The 20,195-nt window shown below is 34.1% G+C and overlaps 1 pseudogene; it reads left to right on the forward strand.

Moving 5' to 3' along the window:
- Positions 1 to 6,459: 6,459 nt before the first annotated feature.
- Positions 6,460 to 8,314, forward strand: LOC149252120 (cytochrome P450 750A1 pseudogene; annotated as a pseudogene).
- The last annotated feature ends 11,881 nt before the right edge of the window (positions 8,315 to 20,195 follow it).

Below are 20,195 nucleotides of genomic sequence, written 5' to 3' on the forward strand. Positions count from 1 at the left end.
CATAAATATTCTCTCCATTTAACAAATTACACACTCAAATTCATGCAAGAGAGTTGAATTCACTTTGGATTCAATGTCTTATTTTTAGATGAAATATGGATCCAATGTAGCATTGTTGAGGTTGACCACCATTCTAGGTTGTATTCTTTCTCTCATTTCATTCCAAAATTATATTTTTTTTTCTCCTCTTACCTATGCAGATGAGGAATTAAGTGTGTGGCATTAGAGTCTTAGTCATCTAACTTATATTTATTTGCAGTAGCTAAGTAAGAAAGGAGGAAAATTTTAACATAGGTAAAGCTTGGAGAACATCTTCACTCCTAGAGTTGGAAAAAAATGGCATTCCAGGTGCTTTCCCTCACCCATCCATAAGTAAATCAATATAAGTGCTCAAATTTATTTATGATTGGTTAATGTTTACATGGGTGTATTTTTTGAAGCTTAATTTTTAAGACTTTAAAAACCTTAAGGATTTAACCAACATTTTGACAACCAAATAGAGAAAAAGATCAAGAAGCTCCATACAGATAATGGAGGAGAGTATCTTAATAAATATGTTGAGAATATTTATTTAAAATCAATTATAGAGTTCCAATATATAGTACCATACGCTCCACAACATAATGGAGCAATAGAGAGAAAGAATAATACATTAAAAGAGATGGTTAATAGTATGTTGCAAGCTAGACCACTTCCTCCTAAATAGTAGGTTGAGGCTATCAAATTTTCATCATATATGCACAAAATGATTCCTAATAAATTAGTAAAGGGAATAAATCCTTATAAGGCATTGACAAGGAAAAGATGATATGTTACTTCATAAGTTTTTATTCCCATGTATGGGTTGGGGTCTCTTCTAATAGGAAGAAGGCCATGGAACCTCAGTGTACAGAGTGTATGTTTATAGGATATCTAGAAGGAGTGAAGGGATATAGGTTTTCATATTATTTTGTGGATACTTTATTTTTATATAGGAGTGTCCAGTTTGAAGAAGAGCCCTTGGAGATACCTCTAGAGCATTCTACTACTTCATCGCCACCAGTTTTGATCATAGATCCGAAAGAGACATTATCATATTAAATTTATACTCATAATTAAAAAAATTATATTTCTAATAATTGTAGACCTCAATGGGTAGAGTAGACATTTTAGGAACTTTGTGAACCAATGGGTGATCCTACCAATCCATGGAGAACCAAATCACAATTTGTGGACCTTCCACAAGATCCTGTTGCAAAGAAGCCCTTGTTTACTATTAATTGTTATACGGTACTTAGATCATACCCTCATAATTATGTACAGGTTGAAGATAACCTCTTACAAGATGCAATGATGGAGGATATCAATTCCTCAATGGAGAACAACACATGAGATTTGGTTCCTCTTCCACCCAATAGGAAACTTGTTTTATCTATGTGGAATTTTAGGACCAAAATGGATGCTTAGGGATGATTAAAATGTATAAATAATGGTCAGTAGATAAGGGCTTCTCACAGGTACAATGCATTAATTATGAGAAGACTTTTGCACTAGTAGCTAAGATGGGATCCATTCAGTTTTCTCTAGTTATTACAAAAACTAGAAAGTGTGATGTACACCACATTGATATGAAAAAATATTTATGATATGGATATTAATGAGAATATATATATGGAGAAACCACAAAGATATGTGAAATATTTGTCATTAGTATGCAGATTGAGCAATTAACTATATGGATTTAAGCATGCACCATAGGCTTGGTACAAAAAAATGAATAATTATCTTCCCTCCCAGGTTTTCTTAGAAACAAATTAGTTATTAATGTGTATATGCTGATGCTTATTGATTCTCTTTTGCTGCTAGTTCTATATGTAGGAGAATTATTCATTACAAGGAGTTCAACCTCTTCCATCACTGCTAATCCAGGTGGATGTTGGTGGCCACCCACCAAATCCACCTAGACCTCCAGTCGATTTCATCAGTTTCCTTGGTTATAACACCATTTACAATTTTAAGCAGTTTTTTGGGCCCTAAACTTCCGGAGCTTTTTTAATCCCCTGAACGGTGTGTTTTTGAGGTCTGCAGTAGTCCCATATCCATAGGTAGGGGCCTGTCGCAAATCATGTAGTACTAAGAGAGATATTTCCAACGAGAATTGTATGTGCCAAACATATATCATATGACCAAATTACGACTCTGAGAAGTTTGTTGCCCAATTAAGCCCAACGGGGCCCACAACTTTTGGTGTTCCATCTCCTAGGGTTAGGTTTTTGGTTGTTTAGGGTTTCCCTTTGTTGTTCAATAATAAAAAGGCCCTTGAGGCTCATTCTAACACAATTAAGAGGTATGTAGCCGCCACATCTCTTCTCATAGATAAGCTACCATCGCCTGAGCTAGTTTATTTCCATTTTGTTTGTAAGCATCTTTCAGTTCTTTGATATTAATGAAATGAAGATTTATTTCTGCTGCATCTCTGTGTTTATGTTTACATTTGTATTATGTTGCGCTCCTACATAAATTCGTATCAATTGCAGTGAAGTCTTCTTTTCCTAAAAGGTTTAATGTTACATTACTTCCTTAGTCTTGGAATCAACTAAGCTAATTTGGGAATCAATTTAGCATATTCCAAGTATGCTAGAGACATCTATGATAGGTTTCTAATGACTAATTTCAAGATAACTCTAACCCCTTCCTATTAGAGGTTAAGCTAGAAGATGGTGGTACTACAACTTTGGTTGACTCTACTAGGTATTAGCAAATACTTGGAGTGTTATGTACCTCACTCTTATCCTAACATCCACAATGTAGTTGGAGCAAATTCTAGCTATATATAAGAGAAACATAAGCTACACTCGAAGGTAGTAATGTGGATTCTCAGATATGTTAATGGGACTACTAGTTTTGGTATAAAATATGCAACAAGGTCATCTTTATATACTGTTGGATACATAAATTCAGATGGGGTTGGAAATGCCACAGATCACGAATCCACCTTAGGATATCTTCCGTACCTTAGATCTAGTCCAATAAGTTGGTTAAGAAAAAAGAAATAAACTATTATTTTATCTCCAGTAGAGGAGAGGTACATGGTTGAAATGAATACTACTAGTTAGGCTATATGGTTGCAACGCTATCTCACATAATTGGTTGTTACACTCAAGTTCTATAAAGATCCAGTACAACGACAATGGGATAAACACATTGAGGTATACATGCACTTTATCAAGGGGTAGATCTATGATGGAGCTATTGATTTTTAGTATTGTCCTTCTTCAAAGAAATTGTAGACACATTCACCAAGAAATTCATTGAGAAAAAATTCACATGTTTGAGAGGCCTTTTAGGGGTTAAGAACATGGTTGCATGACAACTGAACTATTTGCATCACATTCTATTGATTTTGGGGGCGGGAGAGGTTGCAATTTATTCCCATTGAGTTTTCCATCTTTACCTCACATTTTGATATAGTCGCTTTTGCATAGATGTTTGTACTTAAGTACCTAACATGGATGGAAATTGTTGGGACTCATATGTATAACACATATTAGTTGTGGTTTGAACAATTCAAGTTATCTTTCTATCTTTATCACTTAGTATTTATATTATGTTTCTCTTTTGTAAGGACTACCATGTAGGATCACATGTGATAGTGACTAGGCATTGACTAGGCAATTGCATGGTCTTCTAAGTCCTAAGGTTGTGGTCCAACAACTGCATGTGGAGGTTTGGTCCCCACAATTTTTGTTGTCTAATATCGAGCAAGGCTATGTATGCGTGAGAGTTGCTTCAGACACATTTTCTTGAATTAAAAAACAAAAAAAAAAAATCAAATTGACATAAACACATCTAAATTGAAAAAATATATTTTATTACAATAAAACAATAAATATTAAACAAATAACTAAATGAAAAAATGATAAACTGATTCATGTTTTTATACAACGGCTATCTTAATTCAATTTAGTGATAGATTTATTCATGTTTTTTTAATACTACACTATCTTCAATGTATAAAAAGTTAATATTTTATTGCAAGGGAAAAATTAACATAAGTAATATATTATGTTAGAGAAAGATTTAGGCGAAAATCACATGGAAAATCTAAGTAATATATTATCTTCATCATTTTAGATTAAAAATAAAATTGTTAAAACTAAACTTTTAAATACTACACTATCTTCTTTGTACTTGTATTAAAAAATTAATATTAGATTGTGAGAAAACTTAACAAAAGTACATAGATTAGGCCGGTAAAGAGGCGTAGAGTTTAGGTGTCACGGTTTCCGGGGAGTGTTAAAATTGGATGTGTGCAGAAGTCGATAGGCCGTTCGACCAAAGAAAGGGGAGCGGCAGAAACAAAGGCATAGGTGGTAAAGAACTTGAAGAAGAACCAACCGGAGCAGAGCCAACAAGCGCAAAGACAAAAGCAGGAGCAAATAAAACCCAACATGATAAGGTCCTCAAAGCATAGAAGATTGATTGTCTAGTTGCTATTGTTGTGTTGTGTTGGAAAGGCAGAAGATTCATTGTATATTGTTGTGTTGTGTTGGAAAGGCAGAAGATTCATTGTATTGTTGTGTTGTCTAAAATATACTAATTGCAACATATTAATTGTAGGTTTTCGTTGGAAAGGCAGAAGATTCATTGTATTGTTGTGTTGTTTAAAATATACTAATTGCAATATATTAATTGTAGGTTTTCTATTGATCACACAAAATTTGATATATACATTCAATTTGGTGAAGTGTATTTAACTTAATTTTTTCCAATTAGCGACTAACTTAAAATATTTTGACATGCACATACTTAACTCAGTTAACTTACACTCTAAATATAAACTGCACTTAACTCTGATTTTGACATGCACATACTTAACTCAGTTAACTTACACTCTAAATATAAACTGCAATTAACTCTTTATCCATCAGTCGACTTAACTCAACACTCAACACTCAATGAGCTAATTCTTTAATTTTAACTAAATTACAATTTCTAATAAAACAAAAATAAAAAACAAATAAAACCCTAACATGAGAAGATCCCCAAAGCATAGATTGATTGTCTAGTTGCCACAAGGAAGGTAATGATAACAAATAAAATAGCATTCCGGGGTGGCTAGATCTGTGCAAAAGCTTTGCAATTAAGCTTATGGGATTGACATAATCTCATAATGTCCAATGCCTTCTTCATTCCAAGTTTGGAAAATTCACCTTCCCGATTTCTTGACTTCAGGTATTAAGCGTTCTACATGGATGCAATTTTTTTGCCTTTTTTCATAGTAATCCAGCATTGAGATTGGGGGGAGGTTCCTAGCTTGAGACTAGCGTATGGCTTATAGAATTTGAATAATTTTCGGGAAGTGATTTACATTTCAAAAGATTTCATTTTTTGAACACAGATAAATCTAAATCAATCATGAAATACTTAATAAATTTAAATAGGATAAATCTCAATTAATTATAAAGTATTAGTAAATTTGAATAAAACAAATTTAAATCTATTATAAATCATCATAACTAAAAGTAAATATAATAATATTTAATTATTTTTTAATTTTAATGTGTATAATTTGTTTTTATATTTTTGCTATTATTAAAAAATAAAATAAAAATATAAGTAAGAATAGACATCATTTTATCAAAACCTTTATTTATAATACATTTTACTTTATTAAAATTAAAAAAAATCATTAAAATAAACAAAATTATTATTATTATAAAAAAATCAATATATAATTAAATATTTATACATTAAAAAAATATGTAATAAGATTTTTAATAATGGACATTCATCCTCATTTTACTATGGTGATTTTAATCTTAAATAAGTTTTGTTGGACCAATATCATGACTTTTTAATACCACTTACTCAAAAAACCATAAGTTATTTCATAGGACACTTATTCATATGACATTATTTTTATTTAATTAATTTAAATAAAAAGAAAATCATTTATGGTTTATGTAAATTACTAAAAATATTTTTAAATATTCTAAAGAAATTGAATCTCCACGATTTAATTAATAATAATTAACTTAAAATTCAAAAAACTCTATTTCGTTCCTGTATGAACCTAATAAATAAATTTAATTAATATTTAATTATATAAAATAATATTATTAAACTATCTTTTATATATATATATATTTTTCATGAGGTTGGAAATAAGATTTTTTTGCGTTTTCTGCCGTGCATCCGCATTTACCGTATAAATGATTTCCCCTCACGGAAAATATGGGTGAAAAAGGTCCGACTTTTAAAACATTACGTGGCGACGATGTTACAATCAGAAGAGACGTGGATTTCAGTGAAAGGCCTCTGGTATATGGCAGCGTCTTTTACGGAAAGATTGTTGATAGGCACACAGCTGCCGTGCCTTCGCTTCAACAAATACCATTGTTGATAGCCCTTCGACATCATCAACTCATTTACTTGTCTCCATCCTCTTCAACCGTACTTCCATAAATCGGCCACAAAGTCGGACATTCATGGACACGGAAAATGGGCACCGAAGAGAACTCGCTTACGAGATGGGTATCGGCTGCCACAGCAGTACTGATCACGATATTCGTTTCGGGCATCATCTTCTTCTGCAAATATCGTTGGAAGGCGAAGGCCGGAACAAGAAATCAAGAAGTACTGGAGCTGCCTCCAGGACCATCTCCATTGCCCATCATCGGGAACTTCCATATGTTGGGAGAATTCCCTCACCGTGTTCTGAAAGACCTCGCCGACAAATATGGTCCTCTTATGCTTATGCGCCTTGGTTCAGTCCCTGCCGTCGTGGTCTCTTCTCCTGAGATGGCCAAACAGTTTCTGAAAACTCATGATCTGCTCTTTGCCAGCCGACCCGCATCGGAGGCAGGGAAGTACTTAGCTTACAATTTCAGAGACGTGGCGTTGGCTCCGTATGGAGATTATTGGCGGCAAATGAAAAAAATTTGCGTCTTAGAACTCCTGACTGGCAGGAGAATCGAGTCCTTCCAGTCCGTGCGAGACGATGAGGTGTCTGCCATGATACGCTCGATTTGGCGGGAAAGCGAGAACGGAGGCAAGCCTGTTAATGTGAGCAAGGCGCTCTCGTCCCTTACGGCGAATATAATATGCAGAATGGTGATGGGGAGCAAATGTTCGGCTGACGGGTCGGATGAGTTGGCGGGCACGAAAGGATTGGCAGAACTTGTGCGGGAGTTATCATCTGTAGTTGGTGCTTTTGATATCGGAGATTTTATTCCTTGTGTTGGATGGTTGGATTTGCAGGGCATCAGAGGGCGCATGAAGAAATTGCGCAGAGATTTCGACGCGCTGGCCGACGAGATTATCAATGAACACATAGAGCGAAGGAAGCGAAACGGTCATCGGGGAAACGATTTTGTAGACGCGCTGCTCGACATGTGTGGGGTGGCCAACACGATGGACATAAATGTAAGCAGCAGGAACGACATAAAGGCCCTTCTTCTCGACATGTTGGCTGCTGGAACGGATACGTCAGCAGTTACTTTAGAATGGGCAATGTCTGAGGCGTTTAGAAATCCTGCCGTGATGAAGAAAGCACAGGAAGAGATCGAGTCGGTTGTGGGAAAAGATAGGCGAGTTAAGCCTTCTGATTTGTCGAGTCTGGAGTACCTGCAATGTGTTGTGAAGGAAACGCTGAGACTGCATTCAACGGTACCACTGCTGCTTCCCCACGAATCAATGGAGGCGTGCAGTGTGGCGGGATACCGCATTCCTGCTAAAACGAGGCTTATTGTGAATGCGTGGGCGATAGGGAGAGATCTAGATGTATGGGGTGACAACGCCTTGGCGTTCAAGCCGGAGAGGTTTATGCGGGGCGGAAGAGATAGAAATATAGATGTGAGAGGTCAGGACTTTGAACTCATCCCCTTCGGATCAGGCAGGAGAGGGTGCCCGGGGACGGAGTTGGCACTTGAAGTAGTCGGTCTTGCGCTCGCCCGGCTGCTGCAATGCTTCAATTGGAGTTTGGAATGTAGAGATGAAATCCAGGAGGAGTTGAATATGAGTGAATCATACGGTGTGACGATGCCACGACGCTTCCAGCTCTTTGCAGTTCCGGCCGTGCGATTGCAAGGATGCCTATGAACTTCGTACTTTGATGCATCTATATGTATGTGTTTAGATAGGTCGTCCTCCTCCTCTTTCTTTCTCTTTTTTTTGTTTTGGTATTTGAGTGTGCAGTTTAAGTAGCCCTTGACTGTATTGGGCGTACGTCTAGATAGTTGAATTTCAATTTCAAGAATACTATAATGTAGAGGCTGTTTTTAGTGTAATTTTTCGGTTTTTTGATGTATTAGCGAAAATTTTTAAGGTGAAATCTTGATTTATGTTATTTAAAATGGTTTTTTGATTATATATGGATTCAGCACCTACAAAAACCTCTATTGCACTTTCATCGTGTAAAAATTACCCATCAGATTTGTAATTTCAATAAATTCTTGCTAGATTTTAAAGAAATTAAACCAGAAGAGCTTCCAACTCATAAAATGGCAAAAAAGCTTCCAACTCATAAAATGGCAAAATCTTCCTGCCTGAAAATTCAAAAAATATATATTAAAGATTCCATTTTTAATTTATTATTATTTATATATCAGTTGAGAACTCAGCTTATCCATACAATCATTCTACCACCTATTCTATATGTCGGGAGAAAAAATTTATATGATATACATTATAATCTTTTATTATTAAATTTAAATAATTTATATTTAATATATTTTTAATTTAATTTATTAAATATATGGGTTTTTCATACGTTTCGCTACCATGAAACAAATTTGTCTTTTCCGTGGTTATTTATTTTATTTTAATTTTTTACATTCATATAAATTTAGAAAACAAATATGTCTTTCTTGCTCTTTGTGTAATTTAATTTTAATTTTATAAAAACTAAAAAACATTTTTATAAATATTTATTAGATAGTATTTTTATTACACTTATTAATATAATTAATAAGAATTATAATATTTTAATTTTAAGATGAAATAAAGTAGACATCATATTGGATTAATTATTACTAATAAAATTGATAATTAAAATACTAGTATTTGAATACTTCGTATTTAAAACGATGATCAGAAGTGTATGATAAAAAAATACTATAATTACAATTAATGTTTACTAATATTGACCTTGATGCTAAATAAATGATAATTAGATTGAGTTATGTTAAGGACATTGCGATTCATCGCAGTTATTTTTTTGAATATGGATATTGAGCGAAACAAAATTGAGTTTAAATTATGAATATTTGATGTTTTTTTTAAATGATTTTTATTTTTTTCCTATGAGAATTAAAATTTGTGAATTAGTATGTACAATATTTTTTTAAAAAGGGGATTCTCTCTTTGGAAGAAGCATTATATTACCATAGTCAAGATTTTTACAATTGTTGTAAAAACAATAGACGGCAATTCTATCATGTATCCTAACCATGCAAGATATCGCCCAATATAGAATGCTAAATTGATAGTTTAGTTTTGGAGTATTTTTTTAGATTATAATAAGCAAAAGAAGTTTTAAAGAATTTTAATTATTTTGAAGTGTATAAATTTTAGTAAATTTTACTAATTTTTAAAATGACAATTATATAATGTTTGGCAAATGTTTAAATTCTCAAAAGATTTATATAGTTTATATTTTGACAAATTTTACTAACTTTTAAAATTATAACTATATAATATTAGGCAATATCTTTATAAAAATATTTAAATTATTAATAACTTTATATGATTTTTAAACTACAACAATCACATTATTAAAAGGGATTAATATACATTGATCGATCCAATTTTCCAACAATGATAATGTTAAAAAAATAGAAAAGATAAGGCATAAATTAACATTAAAATTCACACACAAATAATACCAGTTGTTGTTCTTTTCTATTAATCATGCAAATTTGATTTATTATACTTAAACAAAATGTAGGGTATTTATGCTTTTTAACTAACGACTCAAGTAAAGCTAACTCGTAACTTCCTCATGCAAACTCACGCTAAATTTGAACTTTCTAAATATAGACTAAACTCGAACTAACTCATAGTGACTCAAATCAACTCACACTCTTAATCTAGGCTGCACTGCAAGCAAGAGTAATTAGTTATTTTTAACTCTCCCTCTTAATTATGACCACTAAACTAAGACATAACTCATCACAACTCAAACATGCCTATTGGTCTAAATCTTAGCTAGGCTGACAATTCACCTAAATTTCCTCTATGAAACTCAAATACATATTTTGCTAATAGCTTAGTGAAGATATTAGTCAATTGATCACTTGATTTACAACACTTTAGATAAAATTCTCCATTGCTCATAAGCTCTCTAATAAAATGATATCTTGTATCAATATGTTTTCTCTTTTTATTAAACATACTATGCTTCGATAGTGCAATGGCTGAGGTGTTGTCACAATAGATTATTGTTGATCCTTCTTGTTTTTGTTGAAGTCCATCCAAAAGTATTCGTAACCATATTACTTGGCATGCTGTTGATGTTGTTGCTACGTATTCTGCTTCTACTAATGAAAGTGTCACAATAGGTTGTTTCTTAGATGCCCATGATATCACACCTAAAACAAGATGAAACACATAACCAGAAATGTTTCTCCTATCATCCAAAATTTCTGCAAAATCACTATTAGTATATCCAACCAAATATTTCTTTTGTGTTCTTCCATATAATATGCCACAATTTGTAGCTCTTACTATGTATCTCAAAATCCTTTTGCCATCTTTCCAATGTGAGTCTTTTGGAGACTCCTTAAATCTAGAAATCAGGCTAACTCCTTGCATAATATCTGATCCTGTAGTTGTCATATACGTAAGGTTTCCAACCAATCTTTCAAACAGAGTTGGATTGACATGTCAAGCATCATCATCCTTACCTAACTTTGTACCTATCGCTACTGGTGTAGGAGCAGGCTTAAAATTTTCCATTCTCAATCTTTTTAACATTTTTTTTCATATTTAATTTGACAGATAAAACTCCCTTTCTCTGATTGTTCAATTTTTATGCCAAGAAAATATTTTATAAGACCAAGATCTTTCATTTCAAGTTCTTTCTTCATTTCTACTTTAAACTGATCTAGTTCAAGATCATTAGTATAAATCATGTCATATATATAAGAATAGACAAACAAAATTTGACCATGCTCATTTACATTTGTGTACAAGGGTTGTTTCAATATTGCTTCTACTAAATCTATTCTTGATCATATAACTATAAATTATACTACACCAGGCTTTTAGAGCTTGTTTGAGTCCATAGAGCATTTTCTTCAATATGTACACTTTATCTTCATGACTTTCAAATTCATAACGTGGAGTTTGCTACACATAGATTTCCTCTTCTAGAATGTCATTCAAGAAAGTTGATTTCACATCCATCTGATACAATTTCCACTTATTCTGAGTTGTTGTTACCAAGACTCCTCTTACAATATCCAATCTGGCTACCAGAGAAAAAGTTTCTCCAAAGTCTATTCCTTGTTGTTGTGTGAACCCTTTTTCTACAAGCCTTGCCTTAAATATTTCAATCTCTCCTTTTTCATTCAACTTTTTCTTGTACACAAAATCAGGTTATTACAAAAATTTATTTTCAACTCATATTTTCAACTTTTCTATGAGTAAAACCGTAGGGAGATAAGTTGAAAAGGTAGTTTTTTCTTTTTTCCCTCTAAAATTTCATGATGTAATCTAATATTATTTCATTATTTCCACTATTATTTTATAATATTCCTTAGGATGCCCATTTTTGGCCTCAAAATTTCTCTAATGAGGGAAGAGTCTATTCCTCATCATTTGCACCTTTTCTGTTGACCACTTCCCTGGAGGTTTGTCATACATAATACAATCTTATCCCTCAAAATAACTTTATATCCTTTTTGCGTTAATTGACCAACACTTATCATATTATGTTTTAAACCAAGAACATAATATACCTATGAAATTGTCTTCGACTCCTCATTCTTGGTTAGAATGTTGACCACTTCTTTATTGTCTACATCCACAGTCTTTTCAGTCCCCAATTTTACCTTTGTCTTAACAGATTCATCCATATTTACAACTTGATTGTTATTGCAACCACTATGTAATAACCAAACATTATCAAATGTTTCATGCATGGTATGGCAAGCTAGGAACATGGAGTCATTATTTTCAATAGTTACATTATATCTCTACTTTCCTTGATTAGTTATGCTCTTCCTGCAATCACGTGCATAGTGACCAAATTTATTTCAATAATAACATCTCACATTTGATTTTTCAACTCTTTCATTATTGTTGAATATTTTGTTATTACTTCCACTTTCTTGTTCTTTCTCTTCTCTACTATCTCTCTAACCACCATTTCTTCCACCTCGACCTCTGTCTTTTGATCTACCCCTGCCTCGACCTATGTCTCTTGAGATAGAAACCTAGATTTTAAAAGTGGTTTCTAAGGAGGAACCCTTATTTATGTCTATCCTTGCCTCATGGGAAAGAGGTGATACCATTAATTCATCAACTATGAGCAATGCCAAATCCATGGCTTCTTCAATAGCTTCTATGATCACATCAAACTTAGTAGACAAAGATCTGAGGACCTTTTCAACCACTGTTTGATATTTAATGTCATCGCCATAAATTTTTAATTGATTTAGAATCATCGAAACCCAATTCATGAATGAATTGATGTTCTTTGTTTATTCATCTATAGACTTTAAAAATCTTTCCTAGTATTCTGCAACTTAACAATACTGACTTTGCCCATACCTTCATAGTTCATTGTTAAAATATCCCATGCTATCGTTGTTGAAGATGTGGTCATAATTTTTTGCAATACTACTTTGTCCACTGCTTGTTGGATAAGTTGCAATGCTTGTGAATTCTTCTTTTTTATTATCCTCAGTTGCTCCCTCTATGCATTTGTGAGGGCTTGTTTTGCTGAGGCATCTTCAGGTTTAGGAAATCCAATCTTGATAATCCCAAACATCATGAGCCTTTAAAATTTTCTCCATCTTAATGGCCTACATATCATGGCTCTTCCCTATGAATGATGGAAGTTGTGGCTAGAAGCTTGATGAAGCCACATTTAAATAAGCCTTTTTAAATATTTTAACCAAACTCCTTTAATAGGCCCTTATAATAAAAAAAATCTTTTCAAAACAAAGCTCTCACGAATTTAAGAAAAAACCCAACAAAAAAAATTCATGACTCTGACCTTCGTGAATTGCTCTTAATATGCTTCAAAAATCCTTTTGAAGAATATCGTGCCTCGTTGTCTCTTTGTGTGCCTTTTTTTGAAAGATGATTGTCACACCTTTCGATAAGTAACACCCGTGGTGATAATTATAAACTTATGATTTGATAAGTTTGGTGCAAAAGGTTTCACCTTTAAACTTCGAACCTACGACGATTTCCTCTTAAGCTTTTCCAAAATGTCACACCTGTAAGATTTAATACTGCGACGATTTTGCTTTCACAATTAAAAAAAAATCACAATCCTTTTTCTCTTGTCTCTCTTCTTGATAGCTCTATAGGCTCCTCAGATCTTGTAATCCTTCCTCGGCTCTGATACCAATTTGTTGGAAAGGAAGAGGAGGTAAGGAACACATTAAAATAAAAGTTCACGCAAACAATACAAGCTGCTACTCTTTGCTATTGATCACAAAAACTTGATTGATTGCAATTGAACCCAACATGGGGTATTTATTCTTTTTAACTAACGACTTAACTAAAGCCCACATAGACTAACTTCATCATGCAAACTCACACTAAATTTGACCTTTCCAAATATATATTAAACTCAAACTAAATCACATTGACTTAAATCAACTCACACACTTAATCTAAACTACACTGCATGCGGGAGTAATTTGTTATTTTTAACAAAAAAATAATAGCATCAATTAGCATATATCAACCACTTACATATACCTTGGGTAGATACCATGGTTTACAAAAACCATGGGTTGTAACCACCAGTAGAAAGACAATTATTGATCATGGTAATTTACCAACATCCACTTTGATCAATCTTCTCCCTTAAGAAGTAATGGTCCCTATTGCATTGAGTTCCCCCATTATGTGGGAAAACTTCTACTAAATGTGGTTTTGGGTGAGCCACTTGCCTTGGTGTAGGAGTTTCCTTTTTTTTATATCCCGATAAATCTAGAGCCTTTGTTGGTGAGTTCCCTTAACTTGTGTTTCCATGATATAATCAATGGTTTCTTATTCCATGTGGTCGTGGCTAAGCTCAGTCAGTGTTAATTGTTGTCAATGATGTGTCCTATAATGGTGGAAAGTATGGTTGAAGGAGGTCCACATTGAACATTGGGTGTAAGCCAATGAAGGAGAGAATAACTAGCTCAAAAGAATTGTCACTCATAAACTTAATGATGATATAAGGTCCATAGAAAAGTGGACAAAGCTTCCAATGGGGTCTTGTAGGGTGCTCTTTTTGTGAATGCAACCAAGCCTTGTCTCCCACTTGAAACTTGTGTGGTACCTAATGTTGATCATGGCACTGCTTTTACATGGTATTGGCTTTATATAAAATATCATGGATCTATTAATAGCTTTGTTAAATCCTCTCAATGAATTTGGTGGCTTTTTCATCCTCAAATTGAGCATGAGAATATTATGCCTATGTGGATGCAAGTGGTAGTTCTACATTAATTGGACCCAATGGTTGAGATATTAAAGCCACCTGAAAAGGGTCATGGATAGTTGAGCTATGGAGGGCTCAATGTAGTTGTGTTTAACATAGGGGATACTTTCATACCATGTGATTCAATGTTGGGAGTTTTACATGCGCAAGATATGCACAATAATTTTATTGGTGACCTCAATCTTGCCATGAAAATGGGGGTGGAAGGCATCGGATTTGATGAACTTAGTGTCCAACAATGTCCAAAGGCTTGACCATAATGTTCTTACGAACCCACTGCGATGATTTGATATGATGGTATATGGTATCCAAAAATGTACAAACACTCATTCAATGAAGAGTTTGGCAATGACCTTTACTGTGATATTCTTTTTCTAAGTTGTCAAAATGGTGATTTTAGAAAATCATTCAATAAGCATGAAATCATAGTCACCCTACTTGGTTGAAGGGAGAATAGACATGTAGTCCATCGAGATGGATTTCCAAGGCCTGTTAGGAGTACACAAAAGAATGTACAAGCCTTGCTTCATAATTACTAGTTTGGTAATGGTTCAAGCAATGAAGGACTTGATATACTTGTTAACATCTTATCGATGTTTTGACTAATATAAATACTTGTGTATCAGTCCATTGTATTTTCCATGCAAAATTGGTTTTCCATCCATTTGTAGCGAGCTTCCAAAATCATCTTTGCACGCCCACCTGAAGGAACATAAAGATGGCCTAGATGGCATAATAGTCTCCCTTGAATATGAAAGTCAGTGACAAATGTGCTTATGCTCAACATCAAGTAAGTGGTAGAGAATTCAAGATCACCCTCATAGAGTTGGGCCCTGTAATCAATGCATAGTCGCTAGGTCTCATATTTCTTCTGCATGAGTAGAATTAGGCATCCCTAGGGTGAGAATCTTAGTTAGGTATGCCATTTTTGAAGTAGTTCTTGAATTTAGCACTTGATTTCCTCATTTTCCATAAGATATCTTTGATTGACTATCCCATTAAGTACAGGTTCATTTGGGGTCAAATTGATTGAATTCTTGACCTAACGATGCAGAGGTACCCTAATGGGTGAGGAGAATATGTCTTTCTAATCTTCCATGACCTTTTCCACTTTATTTTGTTGCATGGAGAGGCCCTTGTGTGGAGGTCATGGATGTAGTTATGACCTTCTACTCATTTTGAGATAGAAATAAGTAGAAGAAAAATTTCCTAGCCCGGGAGATGACCTTATTAAATTACTTAGCTGAGATTAAAGAATAGGTGATGGGAAAAGAAACATTCAATATCCTATATAATTTTCTTCCCAAAGAAATAATGGTACTGCAAGGTCTAGAATAATATACAACCTGACACTTACACAAGTATGGTTTTCCTAAAAGAACATCACAAACTTTAGGGCGGGGGCAGGGGGAGAGGGGATATCAAATAATACCTCATCCTTGAAGGGCTTGATGATGTATGGAAGGTGAAACTGTTGGCTAATGTAGAGATATCCCCCTTGGCAGAGCCACCCGATGGTGTATGGCTACGGGTGTGGTTTTGTTGATAAATCCAACCATTTGATGACATTTGTTAAGATGAGGTTATTTTGACTTCCACTATAAAAAATTAAGTGTATTGGAGCACACTTCACTCACATATGTGAGTGAGAAAGGTGCTCACCTTCCTCCAGTTCTTTGGGCTCACTTGGATAGACCTTGGTGGTAGCAACGATGACATTGGATTCTTCACCAATGATTTTCTTCCACTTGTCTAAATCTGATTAGAGTAGGAACCTGTATATGACTTTGAGGCTTTCAACTCAACCACAAATGACTTCTTTGAGTAATAGTCATTGATATTATGCTTGGGGAACTTATGGAATTCACACCACTTTCTAGTGTTTTTCTTTGTCTTCCCATTACCCATCTTTGTTTGTGTCTTAGATAGGTTTTATGGGGTAGTCCATCTTAGTTTTATCCTTTTTTCTACGATTTAGAGCTACCTTTTCCTTGCTTCTTCCTATGGGAATTCATAGAACCAAGCTCTCACCTCCTTTGTTTAAATTTCTACTTAATTTTGATAGTATATTTTATGCCACAACCAATGAAGAGATGTCCTTAAGATCCATTTTTGTCTCGATGTATCTATGCACACAACCATGGTATTTGAGAACCAAATGTCACTCGAAGTCTTTGATATCCAACTTAGTGTGCAATTTATGGAAGATATTTTTTAACTCTGACATTGTTTGGTCCCTCTTCTGTCATAATGTCATCCATCTCATGTATTGGTATTATTATAGTTTAATAGGATAATATTGTTCCTTGACAACATTTTTGAAAGAGTTTAAAGTGGGTGTGACTGCAAACTTTGTGGATTCCTATGTGGCCTTTTTCTCACGATAACTCTCCCACCAATCCTTCACATGGGAGATGACTTTAAGGAGTGAAAAGGTAATATTTTTGCTATCATAAAATTTGTGGTCCAAAAGAATACCCTTTGAGTAAATTTAATGTTATGCAACCAGCTCAAAGCACAGAAGAAAAGATAGATCAACGACTTAAAAGTTGTCCTCTTCAAGGGTGAAACCTCATTTACATTACATAAATGAACGATTCTTTGATGATACAAATGATAAGACCTCCTTGGTATATATAGCAGTCGAAGGGGTCACAATATAATTAGAGACTACATAACAATAATAATGTAAGGGCATAATAATAAGAATAGTGGGCTTCTATGGGGCACATCAATAATAACATGGGGGATACATGGACAAAATAATAATAATAGGGGGCTACACTAACAATAAAAATAAGGGGAATACACTAGTATAATAGGGACCTAACAAGTCCATCTCCTTCAAAAAAATTTCTTCCTCAACGTTTGAGTAGTTCGAAATGCTTCTGCATAAAATTCTCATCCTCCCATGTGGAATCTTCAGTGTGTAAGTTCTTCCACTTAATGAGATACTTTGTGATTAATTGATTTTGTAGTTATCGGGTTCTTGTTTCTGTGACTTCTTCAGGTTCAAATATGATTTTTGAACTGAGATATTGTCACCAATAACCTTATTTAAGCATGAAACATGGAAAATTGGGTGTACTCAGGAAGATGCAGGTAGATCCAATTTGTATGCCATAGTACCAATCTTTTGCAACACCTTGTAAGGACCATAATACTTGGGCAATAAATTATTATCCTTCTTATATTTCTTTAAGGACATTTGTTTGTATGGTTGTACCCCTAAAAATACCCAACCACCTACATCAAAACTTCTTTCACTGTGATGATGATATGCATGTTGTTTCAATTGATTCTGCGCTAGAGTGAGGTTATCCTTTAAGAGTTGGATAACTTGTTGTTGATGCTCGATGTGATCTTCCACTACTTGAACCTTAGAAGTTATCTTAAAGATGATTTGATTGATAATGGATGATATCCATAAAGTGCCATAAATTGGGTCATTTTTGTTGCTGTATGGAAGGAATTGTTATACCACCATTCAGCTAGAGGTAACCACTTAACCCATTGTCTTTGTTTATCAGATACCAAGCAATGAAGATATCCTTCCAAAAATTTGTACACTATCTCAGTTTTCCCATAATATTGAGGATGATAAGATGAGCTATGGGTTAATTGAGTACCAAGACAAGAAAATAATTTTGTCCAAAAATTTCCAGTGAAAATGGGATCTGTGCCACTTACAATAGTATTTTGGTTTCCATGTAGCTTTGAATTGTTTCCATAAATGCAATATTAAATGTAATAGCTTTAAAAGGATGAGATAATGTACAAAAGTGTGCATACTTGGTAAGTCCATCAACTACCGCCATGATGACACTATTTCCTTCATACTTGGGTAAACCTGTGATAAAATCATTGAGACATCCTTCCAATCCTGACTTGGAATGGCTAAAGGTTGCAACCGATCTTAGGTCTTAATTGTCTCAACTTTATTTTGTTGGCAAATCAAACATTCTGCCACAAACTTCTTCATATCAGATTTAAGGCCATCCCAAAAAAAATTCTTCTTGATCATGTGGTAAGTTTTTAAAACTCCTAAGTGCCCTCCTAAGGGGGAGGTGTGCAATTCCAAAAGAATATTTTTCTTGAGTTGGGAATTCTTACAAATATATAAGCGATCTTTGTACCATAATGAATCATTTTTCCATCTAAATGTATCAAATGTACTGGGATCTTGTTGCAACTTTTGAATGGTTGTCCACACCTCTTCGTCATTCTTCCATTCACCCCTTACGTCAGTTATATAATCAGGTTCGATAATAGAAATGGCACAAAGCAATGCTTCCACATCCTCATCCTTTCTTGAGAGTGTATATGCAACAACATTTTGTTTCCCCCTTTTTAGATGATTTCAAAGTCATAACCCAACATCGTTGTGACCCATTTTTGTTGCTCTTCTGAAGATAATCTTTGTTCCAAAAGTTTTTAAGGTAATATTTGTTCCAAAGAGTATTTAAGTCTCTTCCCATTAGGTAAGGTCTCCATTGCTTTATTGCATGTAGTATTTCCAACATTTCCTTCTCATAAATAGGTTTTTGTAAATAGTTTCCTTTGATTGGATGAAATTTAAAAGCAATGGGTCTTCCTTCTTGCACTAAAACAACACCAATTCCATTTCTTGAGGCATCACACTCCACAATAAAGGTTTTTGTGAAGTGAGGCATAGCTAAGATCAGTCCTTGGCACATTTCCTCTTTAATATGTTCAAAGGCCTTAGTTACTTTTGGAGTCCAAGAAAATGCATCTTTCTTCAGTAATTTTGTTAGAGGTGCTGCTATTCTCCCATAATTCTTAACAAACTTGCGATAATACCCTGTCAACCTGAGAAATCCTCGAAGATGCTTTATGGTTGTGGGGATTTTCCATTCCTTCAAGACTTTAGTTTTTTTAGGGTCTACCTTAACACCCTCATGAAATAAAATATGACCCAAATATTCCACCGTAGTCCAAAGAAACATTTGGAGGTTTTTCAATATAATTGTTTCTCCTCCAATAGTTTGAGCACCATGTCAACATGTTGAACATGATCCTTCCAAGACTTGTTGTAGATTAGTATATCGTTAAAAAATACTAACACAAATTTTCTAAGGAAGGGCTTGAAAATGGAATTCATCAAACCTTGAAATGTTGAGCGTGCATTAGTAAGGCCAAAAGGAATGATATCCTAAACGAAGATCCAACTTGGTGAAGTAAATTGGTCCATGTAAATCATCCAACAATTCATCAATGACAGATATGTGAAATTTATCTTTAATAGTGAGCTTGTTGAGATCCCTATAATCCAAACACATATGCCATGATCCATCCTTCTTGTACACCAATACGAATGGATGAAAGAAAGAATTTTGACTAGGTTGAATTATACCAGCCTCTAGCATTTCTGCAACCATACATTCAATTTCACTCTTTTGGGCATAGGGATATCTGTAAGGTATGATGTTTGGATGTGGGATCGATGAGATAGATGTGAATGGTGATGAACTGTGACTATGATCACACATATAGAATACTTTGATGACATGACAACATAGAT

Source organism: Pinus tabuliformis, chromosome 7 (assembly GCF_031772625.1).
Source record: "Pinus tabuliformis cultivar Carrire ecotype Pingquan chromosome 7, CPIR1, whole genome shotgun sequence".
In the NCBI taxonomy this organism is placed as follows: Eukaryota; Viridiplantae; Streptophyta; class Pinopsida; order Pinales; family Pinaceae; genus Pinus; species Pinus tabuliformis.